The 5,420-nt window shown below is 47.1% G+C and overlaps 1 pseudogene; it reads right to left on the bottom strand.

Moving 5' to 3' along the window:
* Positions 1 to 4,738, bottom strand: part of LOC102876835 — a 46,420-nt pseudogene extending 41,682 nt beyond the window's left edge.
* Between the last annotated feature and the right edge of the window lie 682 nt (positions 4,739 to 5,420).

The raw sequence follows: 5,420 nt of genomic DNA, 5'->3' as shown, positions 1-5,420 counted from the left end.
CACGATCGGACGGCGGGAGCCGCCGCCTCGGCCTCGGGAGGGGCACTAGCGGTCACCTGCTCGGCCTCAGGTGACGGAGAAAGAGGAAAAATCCCGTCACAACAGCCGCCATAGAAACGCAGCAGCCGCAGACGCGCGGCAGCTGTCAACTTCCTGGTAGAGCTGGAGAGTGTCGCACAAAAATACCTCCGGGCGGAAACGACGACCGCAGCCCCGACGCTGAATTTTGGTTCCTACCCTGGAGTTTAGAATCCGGGATGCTTTATTTTCCCTCAGCTCTTTGCCAAAATGGAAAAAAGAGGTAACCCTCAGGTGAGCGGGTTTGGGTTTTTTTCTGGTAAGAAGTGCCTGGACTGAAATGTAGATTTCAATGGGAAAACTGAGGAGAGAACCATCCTTCTTTGCTCAGCCCATTCAGGCAATAGATGCATGTGACTGGGAGCCCTGAATTGCTGTCATCTGGGCGCCCAGGTCTCCAGGGAAGCAGATTAGGGATCAAGGATTAGGGATTAGGGAATAAGGGTTAGGGATTAAGGGATTAGGGAATAAGGGTTAGGGATTAAGGGTGAGTGTTTGGGTTTAGGAGTTAGAGGGTTAGAACTGGGTTGGTGTTAGTGTTGGGTTAGGGTTGGATTAGGATTACGGTTAGAGGGTTAGATGGTTAGGGTTGAGTTAGAGGGTTGGGGTTAGAGGTTAGAGTTGGAATGGGGTTAGAGTTGTGTTAGGGTTAGGGTTGGGTTATGGTTAAGGATGGGTTTAGGGATTAAGGGCTAGGGTTTGGGTTTAGGAGTTAGGGGTTAGAGTTGGGTCAGGCTTAGAGTGGGGTTAGGGTTACTGTTGGTAAGGGTTAGAGGGTTAGAAGGTTCGATGGTTAGGTTTAGATGGTAAGGGTTAGAGGGTTAGGGTTAGACCGTTAGGGTTAAGCTTGGTTTAGGGTGGGATTAAGGTTAGGGTTGGGTTAAGGGATTAGGGATTAAGAGTTAGTGATTAGGGATTAAAGGTTAGATATTAGGAATTAAGGGATTAGGGATTTAGGGTTAGGAATTAAGGGTTAGGGTTTGGGTTTAGGAGTTAGAGGGTTTGATTTGGGTTAGGGTTATGGTTCTATGTTTAGATGGTTAGAGTAGATGATTATAGGGTTTGATGGTTAGAGGGTTAGATGGTTAGATGGTTAGAGGGTTAGGGTGAGGGTTAGAGGGTGAGGGTTAGGGTTTTAGGATTAGAAGGTTAGACTTAGAGGGTTAGGGCTGGGGCTGGGGTTGAGGTTGGGGTTAGGGTTAGAGGGTTGGGGTGAGAGAGATGGGGTGAGAGAGTTGAGCTAGGTATAGGTTTGGGTTAGGCTTACAGTTGGGTTTAGGTTAGGGTTGCATTAGGGTGTTAGGGATTAGGGATTAAATGACTAGATATTAAGGAGTAGGGGTTAAGGGGTTAGGGATTAAAGGTTTAGGTATGAAGGGGTTAGGGGTTAGTGTTATGGGTTAGGGCTGGGGTTAGGGGTTTGGGGATGGGGGTTGGGGATAGAGAGTTAGAGGGTTAGGGTTAGCGGGTTAAGGTTAGGGGGTTGGGGTTGTTAGGTCTAGGGTTGTTAGGGCTAGGGCTAGGGTTGGGCTAGACCTAGGGCTAGGATTAGGGCTAGGACTGGGTTGGGGTTAGGGTTAGAGTTAGAGGGTTAGAAGATTAGAGTTAGGGTTGGGGCTGGGGCTGGGGCTGGGGTTGGGTTAGGCTTAGAGGGTGAGAGGGTTGGGGTTAGAGTTTGGTGACATACAGGGTTGGGTTAGGGTTAGGGTTGGGTTAAGGTTAGGATTAGGGATTCTGGATTTGAGATTAGGGGTTAGGGGTTAGGGATTAGGGATTAGGGATTAAACGATTAGAGATTTTAGAGATTAAGCTGTTAAGGATTAACTGGCTAAGGCATAAGCAGTTCAGGGTTAGGGGGTTGAGGGTTAGGGTTATGGCTAGGGTGATTAGGGTTAGGTCTAGGGCTAGGGTTAGGGCTAGGGCTGGGGTTGGGGTTAGGGTGAGAGGGTTAGGGTTAGAGGGTTGGGGTTACAGTTGGGTTAGGGTTAGAGTTGGGTTGGGTATAAAGTATTAGGGCTGGGTTAAGGTTAGGGTTAGGTTAAGGTAAGGATAAGGGGTTAGGGATTAAGGGATTAGGGATTTATTGATAGGAGTTAGGGTCAGGGTCAGGGTTAGAGGGTGCAGATTATGGCTAGAGGGTTCGGGTTTTGTGTTGAGGAGTTAGGGTTTAGGGGGTGAGAGTTAGGGGGCTAGGGTTAGAGGGGGCTGAGGTTGGGTTTGGGGTTAGGGTTGCGGCTGGGGTTGGGATTGGGGTTAGGGTTAGAGGGTTGGAGTGAGAGGTTTGGAGTTAGAGTTGGGTTAGGTATAGAGTTGGGTTAGGGTTAAGGTTGGGTTAAGGTTAGGATTAGGGATTAGGGGTTAAGGATTAGGGATTAAAGGGTTAGGGTTGGGGTTGGGGCTTAGAGGTTGGGGTTGGATTTAGGGTGAGAGGGTTAGGATCAGGGTTAGAGGGTTAGGGTTAGAGGTTTAGGGTTAGAGGGTTAATGTTTGGGGGTTAGGGTTAGGGTTTGTTAGGGATAGGGTTGTTAGGGCTAGCGATGTTAGGGCTGGGGTTAGAGCTAGAGGGTTGGGGTTAGAGGGTTAATCCCTAATCCCTAACCCCAAAACCCAAATCCTAACCTTAACCCAACCCTAACCCTAAACCAACTCTATACCTAACCCAAGTCTCTTACCCCAACCCTCTAACCCTAACCCTAGCCCCAGCCCTCTAACCCTAACCCAACTCTAACCCTCTAAATCCTAAACCCAAACACTAACCATAACCCTAACCCTTAATCCCTAACATGTATTCCCTAACACTTATTCCCTAATCCCTAATTCTTAACACCTAATCTCTATTCCCAAATCTCTAATCCTTACCTTAACCAAACCCTAACACTAACACAAACGTAACCCTGACCCCATCCCAACTCTAACCCCAACCCTCTAACCCTAACCATCTAACTCTCACCCCTTAATCCCTAATCCCTTAATCCCAAATCCTTATTCTTAACGTTAACCCAACTCTAACCCTAATCCTCTAACCCTCTAACTCTAACCCCAATCCCCAACCCCCAACCGTAACCCATAACCCTAACCCTAATCCCTGAATACCTAACCCCTTTATCCCTAAACCCTTATCCCTTAATATCTAATCCCGTAATACCTAATCCCTTTATCCCTAACCCCAAACCCAAATCCCTAATCCCAAACTTAATGCAACCCTAACCCAACTCTATATCTAACCCGACTCTTTCACCCCAACCCTCTCACCCCAACCCTCTAACCCTAACCCTAACTTTCTAAGCCTTTATCCCTAATCCCTAACCCAACCCTAACCCAATTCTAACCTTCTAACCCTCTAACTCCTAAACACAAACACTAACCCTAACCCCAAATCCCTAGCCCTTACTCCCTAAATTATTCCCTAACCCCTTAATCCCTAATCCTTAACACCTAATCCCTATTCCCAAATCCCTTATTCTAACCTTAACCCAACCCTAACCCTAACGCAACCCTAACCCTCTAACCCCAAACCTCTAACCCTAACCCAAACACCAACCACAGCACTAGCCCTAACAACCCTAATCCTACAAACCCTAAACCTAACAACACCAACCCCCTAACCCTAACCCAATAACCATCACCTGTTAACCCTCCAACCCTAATCCCAACCCCTAACCCCAACACTAACCCATAACCCTAACCCTTAAGTCCCTAACCCCTTAATCCAGAATCCCTTATTCCTAAATCTCTAATCCCTAATCCTTTAAACCCTAAATCCTTAATCCCTTAATCCCTACCCTCAAAACCCTAATCCTAATCTTAACCCAACCCTAACCCGCTCACCCTCTAACCCTAGCCCCAGCCCCAACTCTTGCCCCAACCCTAATCCCAGCACCAGCCCTCTAACACTAACACTAACCCTCTAACCCTAACCCTCCAACCCTTAACCATCTAACCATTGAACCTTAACGCTAAACCTAATAAAACTCTAACCTTCTAACCTTCTAACTCCTAAACCAAAACACAAACCCTTAATCCCAGCCATTAATCCCTAATCTCATATGCCATATCTTTAAACCGAACTCTAACCTTAACCCAACCCTAACCCTAATTCCAACCCGGTAACCCTCTTATTCCAACCCTCTAACCCCCAATCCCAGCTCCAAACGCAGCCCCAACCCCAACCATCTAGCCCCAACCCTGACCTTCTGTCCCCAACCCGAACCCTCTAACCCCAACCCTAATCCTAACCATCTAACCCTAACCCTAACCATCTAATCCTCTAACACTCTAACCCCTAAACCAACCCTAACCCAACTCTAACCCTAATCCAACTCTAACCCTCTAACTCCTAAACCCAAACACTAACCCTAACCTTAACCCTTAATCCCCAAACTCTTATTCCCTCATCCCTTAATCCCCAGGCCCTAATTCTTTAATCCCCAATCCCTAACCCCTAATCCCTAATCCTAAACTTAACCCGACCCCAATCCTAACCCAACCCTAATCCTAACCCAACTCTAACCCTAACCGAACTTTAACCCCAACCCAACTCTAACTACAACCTTCTAACCCCAACCCTTTCACCCCAGCCCTTTAACCCTAACTCCAGCCCTAGCCCCAGGCCCAACCCTAACTCTCTAACTCTAACCCTAACCACCTACCTTCTAGCCATCTAATCATCAAACCCTAATCCCAACCCAACTCTAACCCTCTAACTCCTAAACCCAAACGCTAACCCTTAATCTCAACCCTTAATTCCTAACCCTTAAACCCTAATTCCTAATCACGTAATCCCTAATTCCTTATCCCCAATCCCTTAACCCAACCCTAATGTCAACCCAACCCTAATGTTAACCCAACCCTAACCTTAACCAAACCTTAACCCTAACTCAACTCTAACCCTAACTCAACTCTAACCCGAAACCCAACCCTCTAACCCCAAGCCCAGCCCCAGTCCCAACCCCATCTATTCCCAACCCTAACCATCTATCCCAACCAAAAATCTAATCCCAACCCCAACCCTAACAATCTCACCCTAACCTTCTATCCCTAACCATCTAACTTTCTAATCCTAACCCCTAGCCCTAACCAACCCTAACCCTAACCCAACTCTATAATTAACCCAAATCTAACACTCTAACACCAACCCTCTAACCCTAATCCCAACCCCAGCCCTAACAACCCCAACCCTAACCCTAATAAACCCAGCCCCTTAAACCTAACCCTCAAACCCTAAACCTCTCAGCCGTTAACCCTCACACTTTACTTGAGACTTATGATTTGGTTATGGGAAACCTAATGCTAAGTCATTAAATTCAACAGTGGAAAAAACAAACAAATAAAAAAGAAAACAA

The sequence above is a fragment of the Elephantulus edwardii genome, unplaced genomic scaffold (assembly GCF_000299155.1).
Source record: "Elephantulus edwardii isolate Elephantulus edwardi_28Jun2011 unplaced genomic scaffold, EleEdw1.0 scaffold00292, whole genome shotgun sequence".
Classification (NCBI taxonomy): Eukaryota; Metazoa; Chordata; class Mammalia; order Macroscelidea; family Macroscelididae; genus Elephantulus; species Elephantulus edwardii.
This window is presented reverse-complemented; position numbering and strand designations above follow the sequence as displayed.